General features: G+C 39.9%; 1 protein-coding gene across 1 annotated transcript in view; it reads left to right on the plus strand.

The window, feature by feature from the left end:
* Positions 1–16635, plus strand: part of scn5lab (sodium channel, voltage gated, type V-like, alpha b) — a 175836-nt gene that overhangs the window by 107266 nt on the left and 51935 nt on the right. The gene's annotated exons all lie outside the window — the stretch shown is intronic.

Here is a 16635-nt window from a genome sequence, read left to right on the forward strand (position 1 = left end):
CACGCAAAAATGAAAATTAGCCCATGATTTACTCACCCTGAAGCCTGGTGTATATGACATTCTTCTTTAAAGGGGTGGTGTAATGCACTTTTCACAAGATGTAAAATAAGTCTCTGATGTCCCCAGAGTGTATATGTGAAGTTTTAGCTCAAAATACCTCACAGATATTTTTATATAGCATGTTAAAGTCGTCACTTCTTGAAGGTGAGCAAAAACGTACCGTTTTTGTGTCTGTCCCTTTAAATGCAAATGAGCTGCTGCTCCCGGCACAGGGGGCGGAGCTTCAACAGCTTGTGTCCTTTTACCTCTAAACACACATACACTGAAAATTTCTAAACTTTTAGCCTTTTATGTTCAAACCTGATTCAGACAATGATGGAGAGACTCGAGAAGAAGTGACAACACGTAAAAGCAACAGGACATTTCTGAATGTTTAGTTGAAGAATTTATGTGTAGTTATCTTCTAGTCATTGATTAGCATATTCTGTCATGATAATCTATAAATTGTGTCCCGGGGGCGGGGTTTATGTAAATTTTAGGGTTGGTGATGTTGCAATATTTACACTACAAAATGGCATAGAATAGTGCTGAAGTATGCGATTTGGGACGCACCTTTTGTTGAGGGGATTGCGTGTTGATATTGTCTGCTGTCTCTCAACGCTCGTGTCAGTCGTGCTTCATAAAGCACCGCTGTTATAACCAGTGTTATTATTGCTGAGGGTCATATTTGCATCTGATTAACTCAGACTCATGAACTCTGTTTGAAACTCGTCCATGCTTGATTAAAATGATGTGAGCAATACAAACTGATAAAGTCATTAAAATAATTTCTTTTGATTTGGATACATACCTACATAATGAATGAATCTTTTATTTGAAAGACCTGTGATGTATTTATTATTTAGTGGGCGTTTTTTTTAATCAAAGTCTTCATGTGCAATAATTGCCCCGTGAGCGTCTGGGGTGAATTGTTTTGCTCAGTGGCTCATGGGTAATTGATCTCAATAACTCACCAGTTCCTGCAAAGCCCCAAATGTGAGATGTGAGTGTTTGCGTTTATATCTCAGATCCTCTTAAACATGTCATGACATGAGAAATCTAATTTGTTTCATAGCTTAAAATGTCCTCATTATAAATTAAGTATTTATTTAATCAAGCTCCAAAAACGGCTAATTTTGATATTGCAGGATCTGTGACGTCACACTGGCAGACACATTTGCATATGCCCACCTCCAGAGCAAGACATCGACCAATCGTTATACATCATCACACCTCAGGCCCCGCCCACTGGCATTCAGTCGCTTAACGGCTGATATTTACGTACACTGGATGTGATTATAATCACTGATGCTGTCTACACTGATACAGTATACAGATGTGCGTTCAGTTTCTGACGTCTGTCGACAGCAAGACAAATGGAGGAGTGAAAGAACTTTTGCTGAAATGTGTGATTTCCAAATGTGCTCTCCAAAAAGCGTTTCCAGCATTTCCAGAGTTCAGTAAGATGTTGTTGAAAGAAGTCTGCTCACCACGGCTGCATTTATTTGATCAAAATACAGTAAAAAATGTAAATGGCCCTATTTTAACGATCTGGGGCCGTATTCACAAAGAATTTTAAGGCTAAAAGTAGCTCCTAACTGGCGAACTTAGGAGCAACTCCTAAAAAAAATGGGCGTGTCACTCGTAACTTTAGGACTCCTATTTTTTTTTGATTAAGAGTAATTCACAAAGCATTTTAGCCCTAAAAGTAGCACCTAAGCCTGGGACAGCTTAAAAGAAGTCGAGAGGACTCCTAACTCACTAAGACCTATTCACAAACCACTTTTTGTGGCATTTCACGTTGCGATGTTTAGAAATGCGTATGCGGCGGCTACAGGAGCTTCCAATCGCGAGGGAACTATTCTGCATTGTAGGCATAACTAGGGATGCAATAACGCCACCAACAACAACCAAAACTAGGCTACTCATTGCATGTAAACTAATTGTAACGTTTCATTGTGAATCAAATTAAAATGTTCTTCTCTTTGCAAACGTAGGCAGAGGCATATAGTGACAGATTAATTCAATAATGTTGCAAAGATATTGCATCAATCCATATGTTTCATTAGGCTACTAGGCTATTTGTTTTGCCTTACTCTTTATTCATTTAGGCTATTTATTCAGTTATTCATCATCTTCCGTCCTTCGCACTACTTGTGTAGCGCACGCATTCTCAGACCTGTCACCTGTCACTCATCATCATAGGGGAGGTGTTAGGAATCATTCCCGCGTTACAATCATCAGCCAATCAAGGTGGTCACTTCAGTCAAGCTCGTGCATGAGTAATGACGTCATCCATAGCAACGAAGACTCACTCTTAGTTTAGGAGTTGTCATTTTTCTTTACTAAGAGTAGGTCTGAAAGGCGTTGTGAATAACTTTTAAGAGAAAACTCCTAGCTAAAATCTTTTAGTGCGATTTAGGAGTACTCCTAGTGGTAAGATAAAATGCTTTGTGAATACGGCCCCTGAAACGCAAGTATCAAGTGCGAAACGCAAGTAACTTTGTGGGCGGATCTCGGGCGCTGTTGCTATTATACCGGCGGGATAAATTACTCTTGCGCCCGACGCAAATCTAAAATTAGTTGGTCTGAAGTAGCTTCATTATTCATAGGTGTGGTTTGGGGCGTAACGTGAAATAAACCAATCAGAGCCTCATCTCACATTCACTTTAAGAGCAGGCGCGCTTGTTCCATGGCGGATTGCTATTATAACGGCGGATTTGCCAGGAGCGGTTCACAGCTGAGGAGACCGACGTTCTCGTCAGGGCTGTAAAACACAGAGAAGTGACATTGGGGATGGAGAAACACACCCAAATTAGCTTCGCTTAAACAGGCGTATGATAATTTGGGTAAATGTGTAAGTTAGATTTATGCCTATTTTTTCACATCTTCATGGACACATCAATGATTTCCCTCGTGTGGTAATATTTTTCCTTGCAATAATGTATGATTTGCAAAAATGAAAACTGCTGCGTCTGTGTAGATGAGAGAATCAAAGTGTGTGTGTGTTGTGCTCACACTACATTATGGCCAACTTAGCATTGGCCCTTAAAATAGCATCTGAATGCGCCACTGACTTTAGACGAGGTTTCTCCTGGTCAGTGGCGGAATTGTTTTCTGAAACTGCAAAATAGCACCAGGGAACGTTTGCGCCGGAACACGCCTCCTCTTTTCGCTGAACCGCCCCCGGGAGCACAAGTTCATTCCCTAATTTACCGACGTGCGTCTGTGGAGGGAAAAGTCCGCTGTGCGCGGGTGCAAAATAGGAATGATACATGCGTCGGTGTACAAAGTCAATTGCGCTGGGTGCAAGATAGGGCCCCAAATGTTTTTACAATTTTAAATCAGCTGTTCTCTATGTGAATATATAGTAAAGTGTAATTCATTCCTGTGATCAAAGCTTAATTTACAGCATCATTACTCCAGTCTTCAGTGTCACATGATCCTTCAGAAATCATTCTAATATGATGATCTGATGCTCAAGAAACATTTATGATTATTATCAATGTTGAAAACAGTTCTTATTTTTGTGGAAACCGTGATACATTTTTATTTTCAGGATTAGATGATATATAGAAAGTTGAAAAGTACAGCATTTATTTGAATGAGAAATCTTTTGTAACATTATAAATGCATTTACGGTCACTTTTGATCAATTTAATGCATCCTTGCTGAATCAGAGTGCTATAGAAAAATCTTACTGAGATTTGATCATGTTTAAATCCATTCTGCAGGTTTTCACCCACATCTTTATTTTAATTTGATTTGATTTATTTTGGATTTGACAGATGACATAATCCAAAAGATAGCATGTTAAAGTTTAAACACTTATTTCCAACATATCAACCCTGAGATCAGTAGCAAACGCAAACCCTGCGAGAGTTCCTCCATGTAGAGTCTAGACCGTGTGCGGGACTGTAAAAGAAGTGTGCAGATTGATTGCATCTGGGCCTGTTCATAAGATATTGATATTGCATAACAGAGGGTTTGGTACAGATGGAAGAGAGAGTTTCACCAGAGCGATTAACACATGCAAATGTGAACTGGGGGAATTGAGGCTGGACGAGTACCAGGGCTTTTCCATCCTCACTGCCTTTAGAGACGCTGTTATGAGGAAAGAATCACCTCCGATACACTGACGAGCATTTCAGAAACACTGCAGATGTGTGGCGTCGCTCGAATGCTGTGACCTGATCTTTCCTGCATGATTTCATTTGCATACAACAGTTAAAGGTCAAATACTTGTACCTTTGTTACACCATCGATATTTTTAGATCATCCCGACTAGTCACTTAGAGACTGTGGAAGTATTTGCAGGGGCCATGGGGCGCGAGGCAGTGTGCGCTGGGTAATGTGTTTTAAATTTGCACACAATGCATTTGAATTGCAAACAATCCAGTGGTTCATTTGATTATACTGAGCCCTGTTCTGAGTGCTGAGTTTAATATGCAGTGCACTATGTATTTTTGGCTTTGCAATCCCAAATGGGGTAGAGACCTTCCTAGGCGGTATTTTAAGGCATCATAGGCACTTTGACGGAGGATGACAGTGTAATGCTGCCTTCTTTTGGATAAATTCTGTTTCTGTCCCTCGTTTTAGGCGTTATTTACTTCACTTCCCTTATTTGTTTCAGCGTTTATGACTATTAGTTAAGAATGTGTGTGTGTGGTCTTGTTTAGAAAATAGCTGACTGTAATAATCTTAAACATATGCTGATTTATTTGAGCAATTAATGAACAAAAAAAGAGCATAATTTTAATGATTTTAAATCATTAAGAGCTTGTAGTGCCATGAATTGATTCATGCTGATTTTAATGCATCCGGACAAGATGATTTTCACATTTCATATTCAGGTGATATTATTTTTTTTATGAGAATTTTGGGAGAAATGTTCATGTACATAATGTCAATATAATTTTTATTAAAAATATATATTATTAATAAATAATATTAAGAATAAATATTACTTTTGTTAAAAAATTTTTTTTAATTATTTTAGCAAAAAGTTCATTTTATTTTATTATATTGATGATGATGATTTTATTGATTTTATCAGATGATTTTAAACACTGTTTTATAGTAATAAGAATGAGATTTTTTAAATTAGAATTTGGGGGAAATTTTCATGTCAAAATCATTTTAAAAAGGCTTGTTTTTCTTTTGCAAAAAATCTATATTTATTCATAATATATATATGTTTTTTTATTTATTTAGATTATTGCATGAGATATGACCTGGACATTTCTTGATGATATTCACAAACAGTGGCTGTTTTATTAAAATAAGCTGGTTTTATAGCGTGCCGGTTGTGTTTGCATTTGTTCTACTGTGGGAATGTGAGAAAGCCATTAGAAACGCTCATAAATCTTCATTTGTAGTTGACTGAACAGCCAAAAGGTCAAATACCCCTAAACTGCACCTGTAGTGTGTTAAACGCTTATTCAAGCACTCGTTTGTTCTCATCCGCGTTCACAGAGCAGAATTATTCATATTTACATCATTAAAGGGGGTTTGATGGGGATCTCCAGCGTTTGATGTGAAGAACAGGTGTCAGGATTCTGTGCGGGACGTGTAAATACAGCGGCATTACAAGCCACCGCTGAAGCTGCCGGTCTGAACACACACACACACACACACACACACACACACACACACACACACACACACACACACACACACACACACACATACACACACACACACACACACAGATGTCAAGTTCACTGGAAGGCACTGATGTTGGGTTGGTTTGTAGAGGCTCCCAGGTAAACAGATCAGGGTGACCTATTCTTAGTGTGTGTGTGTGTGTGTGTGTGTGTGTGTGTGTGTGTGTGTGTGTGTGTGTGTGTGTGTGTGTGTGTGTGGACTCAGTCATCACTCCAGATGGATATGGACACACTGGTATCGATGCACCTGTGTGGATAATCAGAATTATTCAAAGCGCGGCCGAGTAACTGGAGAGGTGAAATTGATGTTATCAGATCTCGAGCTGCTCAGGGTTGCGATGACAAATCCATAACTCTGTTCCAGAAACCCAGTGAGCTTCTGTGTCTCCTGGAGACTCGAGAGCGACTGACGGCGAGTGCACTACATAGGCAGCAAGGATGCCTTAAAGTGACAGTAGCGGCATTTTTATAATGTTACAAAAGATTCTATTTCAAATAAATTATATTCTTTTGAACTTTATATTCATCAAAGAATCCTGAAAAATAAAGTGTGTGTGTGTGTGTGTGAGTGACAGAGAGAGTGAGTGAGTGAGTGAGTGAGTGAGAGTGAGTGAGTGTGAGTGAGTGAGTGAGTGTGAGAGCGTGAGTGAGTGAGTGTGTGAGTGAGTGAGAGTGAGTGTGTGTGAGTGTGTGTGTGAGTGAGTGTGTGAGTGAGTGTGAGAGCGTGAGTGAGTGAGTGAGTGAGTGTGTGAGTGTGAGTGAGTGAGTGAGTGAGTGAGTGAGTGAGTGTGAGAGCGTGAGTGAGTGTGAGTGAGTGAGTGAGTGTGAGAGCGTGAGTGAGTGAGTGAGTGTGAGTGAGTGAGTGTGAGAGCGTGAGTGAGTGAGTGAGTGAGTGAGTGAGTGAGTGAGTGAGTGTGAGTGAGTGAGTGAGTGAGTGAGTGAGTGTGAGAGCATGAGTGAGTGTGTGAGTGAGTGAGTGAGTGAGTGAGTGAGTGAGTGAGTGAGTGAGTGAGTGAGTGTGAGAGCGTGAGTGAGTGAGTGAGTGAGTGAGTGAGTGAGTGAGTGAGTGAGTGTGAGAGCGGGAGTGAGTGTGTGTGAGTGAGTGAGTGTGAGAGCGTGAGTGAGTGTGTGAGTGAGTGAGTGTGAGTGAGTGAGTGAGTGAGTGAGTGTGAGTGAGTGAGTGAGTGAGTGTGAGTGAGTGAGTGAGTGAGTGTGAGAGCGTGAGTGAGTGTGTGTGAGTGTGTGAGTGTGAGTGAGTGTGTGAGTGAGTGAGTGAGTGAGTGAGTGAGTGAGTGAGTGAGTGTGAGTGAGTGAGTGAGTGTGAGAGCGTGAGTGAGTGTGTGTGAGTGTGTGAGTGTGAGTGAGTGTGAGTGTGAGAGCGTGAGTGTGAGTGTGAGAGCGTGAGTGAGTGTGAGTGTGAGTGTGAGAGCGTGAGTGAGTGTGAGTGAGTGTGAGTGTGAGAGCGTGAGTGAGTGTGAGTGAGTGAGTGTGAGTGTGAGAGCGTGAGTGTGAGAGCGTGAGTGAGTGAGTGAGTGAGTGTGAGTGAGTGTGTGAGTGAGTGAGTGAGTGAGTGAGTGAGTGAGTGAGTGAGTGAGTGAGTGTGAGAGCGTGAGTGAGTGAGTGAGTGTGAGTGAGTGAGTGAGTGAGTGAGTGTGAGTGTGAGAGCGTGAGTGAGTGAGTGAGTGAGTGTGTGTGTGAGTGAGTGAGTGAGTGAGTGAGTGTGTGTGTGTGTGCGTACATGTGTGTATCTCTGTGTGTGTTTCAACACAATCAGTTTATAAATATCTGGTAAAATGAATCTTTGCTTTGCTTTTTGTGGCTAACGATACATCAGGCAAAAGCACAGCTGATTCACTTAATCAACAAGTGTGTGAGGTCAGAGGTCACACTGTGACTGAACATCTGTTCCTGTAGACCGGCTCTAATCGCCTCAACTAGAGGGACTGGGAACCAAATCTTCTGGGAGCGCGAGTCGAGACAGAGTGTTTGGTCTACTTTAGTTCTGTTCGCTTTTACCTAGGAAGATTATTTAGACTGAAGATTTCATGATCAGAAAAGAGCTTTTATATCATGTGATTGTATTGCTATACTATATTTTCTTAATAGGCAACAACTTTACGCAAGTAACATGAACGCAGAAGCTTATATCTTAACAAGCTTGATTTCATGTGTACATTACCATTCAGAAGTTTGGGCTCAGGAAGATTTTATAATGCTTTTGAAAGAGTCTCTTCTGCTCACCAAGGCTGTTTTTTTTAGATCAAGAATACAGGAAAAATTTTGAAATATTATTACAATGTAAATCAGCTGTTTTCTATGTGAATATATAGTAAAGTGTAATTTATTCCTGTGATCAACATTACTTCAGTCTTCAGTGTCACATGATCCTTCACAAATCACTCTAATATGATGATTTGATGCTCAAGAAACATTTATGATTATTATCAATATTTTTGTGGAAACTGATCAATTTTATTCTTAAGGATTCTTTTACGAATAGAAAGTGCAATGAACAGCATTTATTTGAAACATTTATAACTTTATAAATGCCAGTTTTGATCAATTTAATGCATCCTTATCAAACATATGACACAATGCAAGTGTGTTTTTGCTGTTTTCTTTTAGCTAGTGGTGTGTTTGTGTTCCTCATGCCATCCTTTGACTGATGGACACATTTGCCACCTGTTGTTTCGTCAAAGGTTGCGTATGATAATGCTAGTCATCTGTCTGAGGTAATGCTGTATTTTTAAGCTGTATCTGTGCGTGGGCTCAGCGTTTAGTGGAGTTCACCTGCAGAACGAGCTCATGTGTGTGTGTGTGTGTGTGTGTGTGCAGGTGTAGCAGTGAGAAGCTCCAGCTAATGACCCTCGGTTAGACTCGATCTCCTTCCCTGTTACTGAAGCGTAACGCAGGTGTGTGTGGACTGTGGGAATCTGGACGCACAGCTTACAGCTCATAGAAAAGACTCATGGGATGTGCCCTATGGCCAGAGTCATACATCACCGTGACGTCATCATATCATCATAAAGTTATTTTTGCTGGAACATTAATTTAAAATGGTTTTATGTTTTAATAATCACGTTAATGACTGTGAAGATCCAGTGAATGAAATCCATCCGAGGTTAAATCAGGTCGATCCTAATTGATGAATCCACTTAATCTCAATTGATTATTTAGGTCTTTTTATTTGGAACGTTGCTAAGGTGTTGTTCTGGGTGGTTGCTAAGGGGTCTGAGTGCTCTCTAGGTGGTTGCTAAGGTGTTCTGAGGTGTACTGGGTGGTCTGGATGTTGCTAAGGTGTTCTGGGTGGTTTATAGGATGTTGCTAAGGTGTTCTGGGTGATTGTTTAAGAGTTGCTAAGGTGTTCTGGGTGGTTGTTAGGGAGTTGCTAGGATGTTCTGGGAGGTTTCTCGGAGGTCATCAAGGCATTCTCGGTAGTTACTTAGAGGTTGCAAGGGTGTTCTGGATGGTTTCTAGGACATTGCTAAGGTGGTCTCGGTTGTTGCTAAGGGGTCTGAGTGTTCTCTAGGTGGTTGCTAAGGTGTTCTGGTGGTTACTGAGGTGTACTGGGTGGTCTAGATGTTGCTAAGGAGTTCTGGGTGATTGTTTAAGAGTTGCTGAGGTGTTCTGGGTGGTTGTTAGGGAGTTGCTAGGATGTTCTGGGAGGTTTCTCGGAGGTCACCAAGGTATCCTGGGTGGTTACTTAGAGGTTGCAAGGGTGTTCTGGGTGGTTTCTAGGACATTGCTTAGGTCAGGGATGGTCAACTTCGGTCCTGGAGGGCCACTGTCCTACAGAGTTTAGCTTCAACCCTAATCAAACACACCTGAACAAGCTAATCAAGGTCCTCAGGATTACTAGAAAATTACAGGCAGGTGATTTTTTTCAGGGTTGGAGCTAAACTCTGTAGGACAGTGGCCCTCCAGGACCGAAGTTGCCCATCCCTGGCTTAGGTGTTCTGGGTGGTTACTAGGACATTGCTTAGGTGTTCTTGGTGGTTGCTAGGGGGTTGCTAAGGTGTTCTGGGTGGTTTCTATGGGGTTGCTAAGGTGTACTGGGAGGTTTCTATGAGGTCACTAAGGCATTCTGGGTGGTTGTCAGGATGAGGCGAATGCCAACAAAAACTCAAAAACTCTTTGAGTTTTTCGCGTACAGACGACAACATTGTGAAAATGATCCCCGTTCACGCGGATCTGCAAAAACGACTAAAAACGCCAGGCCAGTAGGTGGCGATGTCACTTTGTAAAGAAAGACAAAGTGTATGACGACAAAGTTTTCACCAATTCGGGTTTTTGTATCTTATATGGAGACGGTTACAGTATCGGTTTCAAAAACTTGCACTTTGAAACTTTGTAAAGTAACAACACGCCTCTCTTCAACAACCACATAATTCGAGGATTTATCTCTGGAGCACAAACACACACTCAACTTTAATACTTAGTGCTAGAGGTTACTGAGCAATCATAGTAGCAATGTTTGCTTAGCAACCCCCAGAAAGTGTCATTTAGCGGCCTGATTGTGCTGTGCTGGTATTTTATCAGAACACATTGCTATAAATGGGCTCCTCCTGGGTTGAAACTCAATGGCATCATTAGCTTTCATGGGCTCTTAATGTTTTCTGGAGTGCATTATTTCATTAGCAAGGCCTTGAGTGGCCCTCAAGAGTTTTATTGCTCCGACTGCCATGGAGCTCCAGATAAACAGGATGAGCATCAATCATGTGGCTCCGCCCTGGAATATAATGGGCTCAAATACACAGCGTCCCGCGGACCGTTGCTCTTCAGGATTCAGAGATGCACTGCTGTGACTCAATGCTAATGAATGTAAATAATAATCAGTGCTCTTAATTGAAGGGGAAGGTCTTCATAAACCCAACAATAGAAGAGAGAGGAAAAACATGATGAAATGAGAGAGACATGTTATCTTATAGGGATGTGCCCGAAGCCGAATACGTTATTCAAAAAAGGCTTCAAAATTATTTTTTTGTTTCAAACAGAGATTCTCCCACGATTCTGAGCGGACAACTAAATAAAATAACATGTAATTCACTACAGGTTCTGACGAAAATGTTAATTGCTGCAGTCCATTTAAAAATGTTTATTTAACTTGAATGAATTATTTTAAAAAATCAGTTTGAGTGAATGGTTCAATGACTCACTCTTAAAGACTTGTTTCATTACTGGATGAATCAGCGTTTTTGAATGAATCTCTTGAATGAGTGATTCAATGACTCATTTATAACGACTTCACTTGTTTCTTTACTGGATGAATCAGTGTTTCTGAACGAATCTCTTGAATGAATGATTCAATGACTCATTTATAACGACTTCACTTGTTTCATTACTGGATGAATCAGTGTTTCTGAATGAATCTCTGGAATTAATGATTCAATGACTCATTTATAATGACTTCACTTGTTTCATTACTAGATGAATCAGTGTTTCTGAACGAATCTCTTGAATGAATGATTCAATGACTCATTTATAACGACTTCACTTGTTTCATTACTAGATGAATCAGTGTTTCTGAACGAAACTCTGGAATGAATGTTTCAATGACTCATTTATAATGACTTCACTTGTTTCTTTACTGGATGAATCAGTGTTTCTGAACGAATCTCTTGAATGAATGATTCAATGACTCATTTATAACGACTTCACTTGTTTCATTACTGGATGAATCAGTGTTTCTGAATGAATCTCTGGAATTAATGATTCAATGACTCATTTATAATGACTTCACTTGTTTCATTACTAGATGAATCAGTGTTTCTGAACGAATCTCTTGAATGAATGATTCAATGACTCATTTATAACGACTTCACTTGTTTCATTACTAGATGAATCAGTGTTTCTGAACGAAACTCTGGAATGAATGTTTCAGTGACCAATTTATAATGATTTCACTTGTTTCATTACTGGATGAATCAGTGTTTCTGAATGAATCTCTGGAATTAATGATTCAATGACTCATTTATAATGACTTCACTTGTTTCATTACTAGATGAATCAGTGTTTCTGAACGAATCTCTTGAATGAATGATTCAATGACTCATTTATAACGACTTCACTTGTTTCATTACTGGATGAATCAGTGTTTCTGAACGAATCTCTTGAATGAATGATTCAATGACTCATTTATAGCGATATTTTTAACAGTGGCTTAACTTGTCGCATCCTACTGGTGTAACGATGTAATCGATACAATCGTTATTTGAAGCGCCATGTTACTTTCAAAAGGTGAGTAAATGATGAACTATCTCTTTAAGAGAGACAGACGAATCGTTGTCATTTAGGAATAAGATTGCGTTTGTTTTTGAATCGAGATCACAATCTTTTAACGATTAATCGTGCAGCTCTACTTCAAAACTAATAACTAGTTCTACCGAAAAACAGAAAAAATAGTAACTCCTTTTATTTGCTGGATAACAGGTGAGCCAGGTTATAGTATGATATTATATATAAAGTTTGATATTATATATAAACCTCTGAAATTATTATGAAATATAATAAGTGTGTAGTGAACGAGTAGTCGGGATTAGGAAAGACTCGAACTCGGGTCGCCCGAAACACAACAGCTCTACTACTTGAAGCACTGCCTACAAGACTATCGACTCTGACAATTAGGAAATATTTAAATAAATGTTATTTAATGAGTTATACAAGGCATTTTTGTTAAATGATAATTATGAAGGAAACAGAATTGTATGTTTATGTATTCGTTCTGTCCATCATCCCTTAACTTCATTCAAAACACAGAAAATCATTATCCATGTCCTCAGGTCAAATAATTCAACGTACAAGGCATAAAAGCTTAAAAGCTTCTTCAGTTTGAACTCTAATAGTTGCAGATTCTTCCAGAAACACTTGAGTCACAATTCCATGAATTCAAATAACCTGTTTATTTCAGAATAATTGCAGTATGAGTCAGTGCAGATAATGGTGTGTGTGTGTGTGTGTGTGTGTGTGTGTGTGTTTGTGTGTGTTTGTGTGTGTGTGGGGGATGAAGTTTGCTCACTTGTCCAGGGCTCTTGGTTAGGCTCCGCCCCTGGCTGATCTTGTTTAGGCTCCGCCCCCTGCTGCTCTTAGTTAAATTCCGCCCCCTGCTGCTCTTAGTTAGGCTATGCCCCCTGCTGCTCTTGGTTAAACTCCGCCCCCTGCTGCTCTTAGTTAGGCTATGCCCCCTGCTGCTCTTAGTTAAATTCCGCCCCCTGCTGCTCTTAGTTAGGCTATGCCCCCTGCTGCTCTTGGTTAAACTCCGCCCCCTGCTGCTCTTAGTTAGACTCTGCCCCCTGCTGCTCTTAGTTAGACTCCACCCCCTGCTGCTCTTGGTTAAACTCCGCCCCCTGCTGCTCTTGGTTAAACTCCGCCCCCTGCTGCTCTTAGTTAGACTCTGCCCCCTGCTGCTCTTAGTTAAATTCCGCCCCCTGCTGCTCTTAGTTAGGCTATGCCCCCTGCTGCTCTTGGTTAAACTCCGCCCCCTGCTGCTCTTAGTTAGGCTATGCCCCCTGCTGCTCTTGGTTAAACTCCGCCCCCTGCTGCTCTTAGTTAGGCTATGCCCCCTGCTGCTCTTAGTTAAACTCCGCCCCCTGCTGCTCTTAGTTAAACTCCGCCCCCTGCTGCTCTTGGTTAGGCTATGCCCCCTGCTGCTCTTGGTTAGACTCCGCCCCCTGCTGCTCTTGGTTAGACTCTGCCCCCTGCTGCTCTTGGTTAGACTCCACCCCCTGCTGCTCTTATTTTAGACTCCACCCCCTGCTGATCTTGGTTAAACTCCGCCCCCTGCTGCTCTTAGTTAGGCTATGCCCCCTGCTGCTCTTGGTTAGACTCCGCCCCCTGCTGCTCTTGGTTAGACTCCGCCCTCTGCTCTTATTTAGGCTATGCCCCCTGCTGCTCTTGGTTAGACTCCGCCCTCTGCTGCTCTTGGTTAAACTCCGCCCCCTGCTGCTCTTGGTTAAACTCCGCCCCCTGCTGCTCTTGGTTAGACTCCGCCCCCTGCTGCTCTTGGTTAGACTCCGCCCCCTGCTGCTCTTGGTTAGACTCCACCCCCTGCTGCTCTTATTTTAGACTCCGCCCCCTGCTGATCTTGGTTAAACTCCGCCCCCTGCTGCTCTTAGTTAGGCTATGCCCCCTGCTGCTCTTGGTTAGACTCCGCCCCCTGCTGATCTTGGTTAGACTCCGCTCTATCTATCTATCTATCTATCTTTCTATCTATCTATCTATCTATCTATCTATCTATCTATCTATCTATCTATCTATCTATCCATCTATCCATATATCTATCTACGGTGTCACAGTACTTTTTTGTCAGCATCAGATTAAAAGTCACATCAAATAACTGGCCCAATCAGATAAATGGTGTGGGCTCAGGTGGAACTGACTGTCACATTTCCAGCGTGAAACGGGATCAAATGCATCACGCTTGTTTTTTTAACCCTTCTGAACCGAAACCGAAGCCCCTGTTGTTGTGATGCTGCAGGGTTTCAAGGCCAGCTGATAAAGCGTCTCATCTCACATATTGAAATGCCACGTTGGTGGCCGAGCTGTGATTTATTCCTCATTGGGTCCTTGGCTTTCCTGCGGAGAGGGCGACCCTCATTGTGTTATGAGAATATGACCATACAGCAGTTTATTGTGCCTCAGATGAGGTGTGCTGGTACTTTACTGTGGGATCCGACTCGCTGGATCATAAAACGGGGAAAATCCCACAGACACACATTGAAAATCATGGGGACTTGGACTCTTTTCATTAGAGACAATAATAAACCACCAAGCAAACTCCCAAAAGCACATAATTACTCAAATTTAAACTCAAATAAACTAAAATAAAAGCTAATGCAAGACATTCATAAATGTTATAATAGTAGGCTATATAAGCAATGCTAAAATAACATTAGAACTGCGATATGACCCGTACCATCACTGAAATGACACACGGTAACCTCCTAAAATCTCTGAATCTCTCTGGATCAAGCTCTCAGGCTGTTTCTGTCACAACAGATTATGTGACCCAAATTAAATTACATAATTCCCTTCAAATGTTGACATTTAACAAATGCTTTAGTATTTGATTCTGATATTTAGGGGGGGTTGTGCTCCGACTGCTGCTTGCTTCAGTTCAAGCTAGTTATTAGTTTGTTTGTTTGTTTACAAGCATCACTTTTATTAGCTCTTATTTGGGGGGGAAAAGACAGAAAAATGTCTCCAAAATAAATAATTACCATTATTAATATTTACCCTTTATTCTATTACTCCTTTTCCCAAATTAGTAAGTATGACCTAATAAAAAAGACTTAAACTGAAGAGTTTAGTTATTAAATATATTTTGATAAATGTATTGAATGCAGTGAATAATCCAACAGTGTTTGTTTGGTTCAGTGTCCCTTTGACGTCACTGTACTCTAAACTCTTCCCTGTTCTAGATTGTTCCCAGAGATGTACGATATGTAATGTATAGTATCGAGCTGCGCTGTGTGACTTCACTGGAGGTTTGATTTTACAGTAGTTAAAATAACACATTGATCTTTGGCTCTGAGCTTTCACTGGGCTTATGGGTAATCTGGCCTGCTTTCACTGAACGCAAACGTCCTGATCAATGAAACAGTGCTATGACATTACAAAACAACAGCATTCCTTAAAAATACAACCTGAGCTTCAAAACATGATGCATCTCTTCAGTTGTGACCCAAAAACTCTGTTTCCCAGAGAGCTCTCAAATATGTTTTATTCAATTTATCTCAAAAATGCATCGAGAAATGTTTGAGTTCACATTGAAATATTTGTTTTCCATAGAGTTCTCAAATATGTTTATTTAAGTTTTATAAAATGTGTGAAAAACTTATTAGGAAACATTTCCGTTCATATGGAGATATTTGGATTTCATAAAGGTTTCATGTGTGTTTTTAAGTGTAGAATTTGTCTCAAATTTGCTGAGAAATATTTCAGTTCATAAGATATTTGATTTTCATAGAAATCTGTTTGTTTTTTTTGGTAATTTTAAAAACGTGTCAAACTTATTTTTTCCAATATTGCAGTGCATATTGAGATATTTGGTTTTCAAATATGTTTTATTAAGTTTAAAATTTGCCATAAGTTCATTGAGAAATACTTGAGTTCATTTAGAGATATTTGGTTTTCATTGAGCTCTCAAATGTATTTTATTCAAGTTTCAACTTTATCTCAAAAAATTTATTGAGAAATATTTGAGTTCACATTGAAATATTTGTTTTCCATAGAGTTCTCAAATATGTTTATTTAAGTTTAAAATGTGCCAAAAACTTATTAGGAAACATTTCCGTTCATATGGAGATATTTGGATTTCATAAAGGTTTCATATGTGTTTTTAAGTGTAGAATTTGTCTCAAATTTGCTGAGAAATATTTCAGTTCATAAGATATTTGATTAGAAATCTCAAATGTTTTTTTTTGTTTTTGTCATTTTAAAACGTAACTTATTTTTGAAATATTGCAGTGCATATTGAGATATTTGGTTTTCAAATATGTTTTATTAAGTTTAAAATTTGCCATAAGTTCATTGAGAAACACTTGAGTTCATTTAGAGATACTTGGTTTTCATTGAGCTCTCAAATGTATTTTATTCAAGTTTCAACTTTATCTCCAAAAATGTATTGAGAAATATTATACAAATCTCAAATATGTTTTAAGTTTCAAATTTGTCTAGAGAAATATTTTAATTCATATTGAGATCTCTGACTTTTGATTGCAGACTTGGGTTTTTTATAGAGTCCTCAAATATATTATATTTAAGTTTAAACTTTGTGTCAAAACATGTTCTCCCAGAGAGAAATAAAAGCAGACATAAAAAGGTTCATATTGAGATCTCTTTAAAAGCCGATTGCAGATCTGAGCCCAGTTTGAGACGCACGTGAGGTTACGGTGCTGTCAGGAGAAACGTCTCTATCATACGTCTCCATTTA

This window comes from Squalius cephalus (assembly GCF_949319135.1).
Source record: "Squalius cephalus genome assembly, chromosome: 25".
Taxonomy (NCBI): domain Eukaryota; kingdom Metazoa; phylum Chordata; class Actinopteri; order Cypriniformes; family Leuciscidae; genus Squalius; species Squalius cephalus.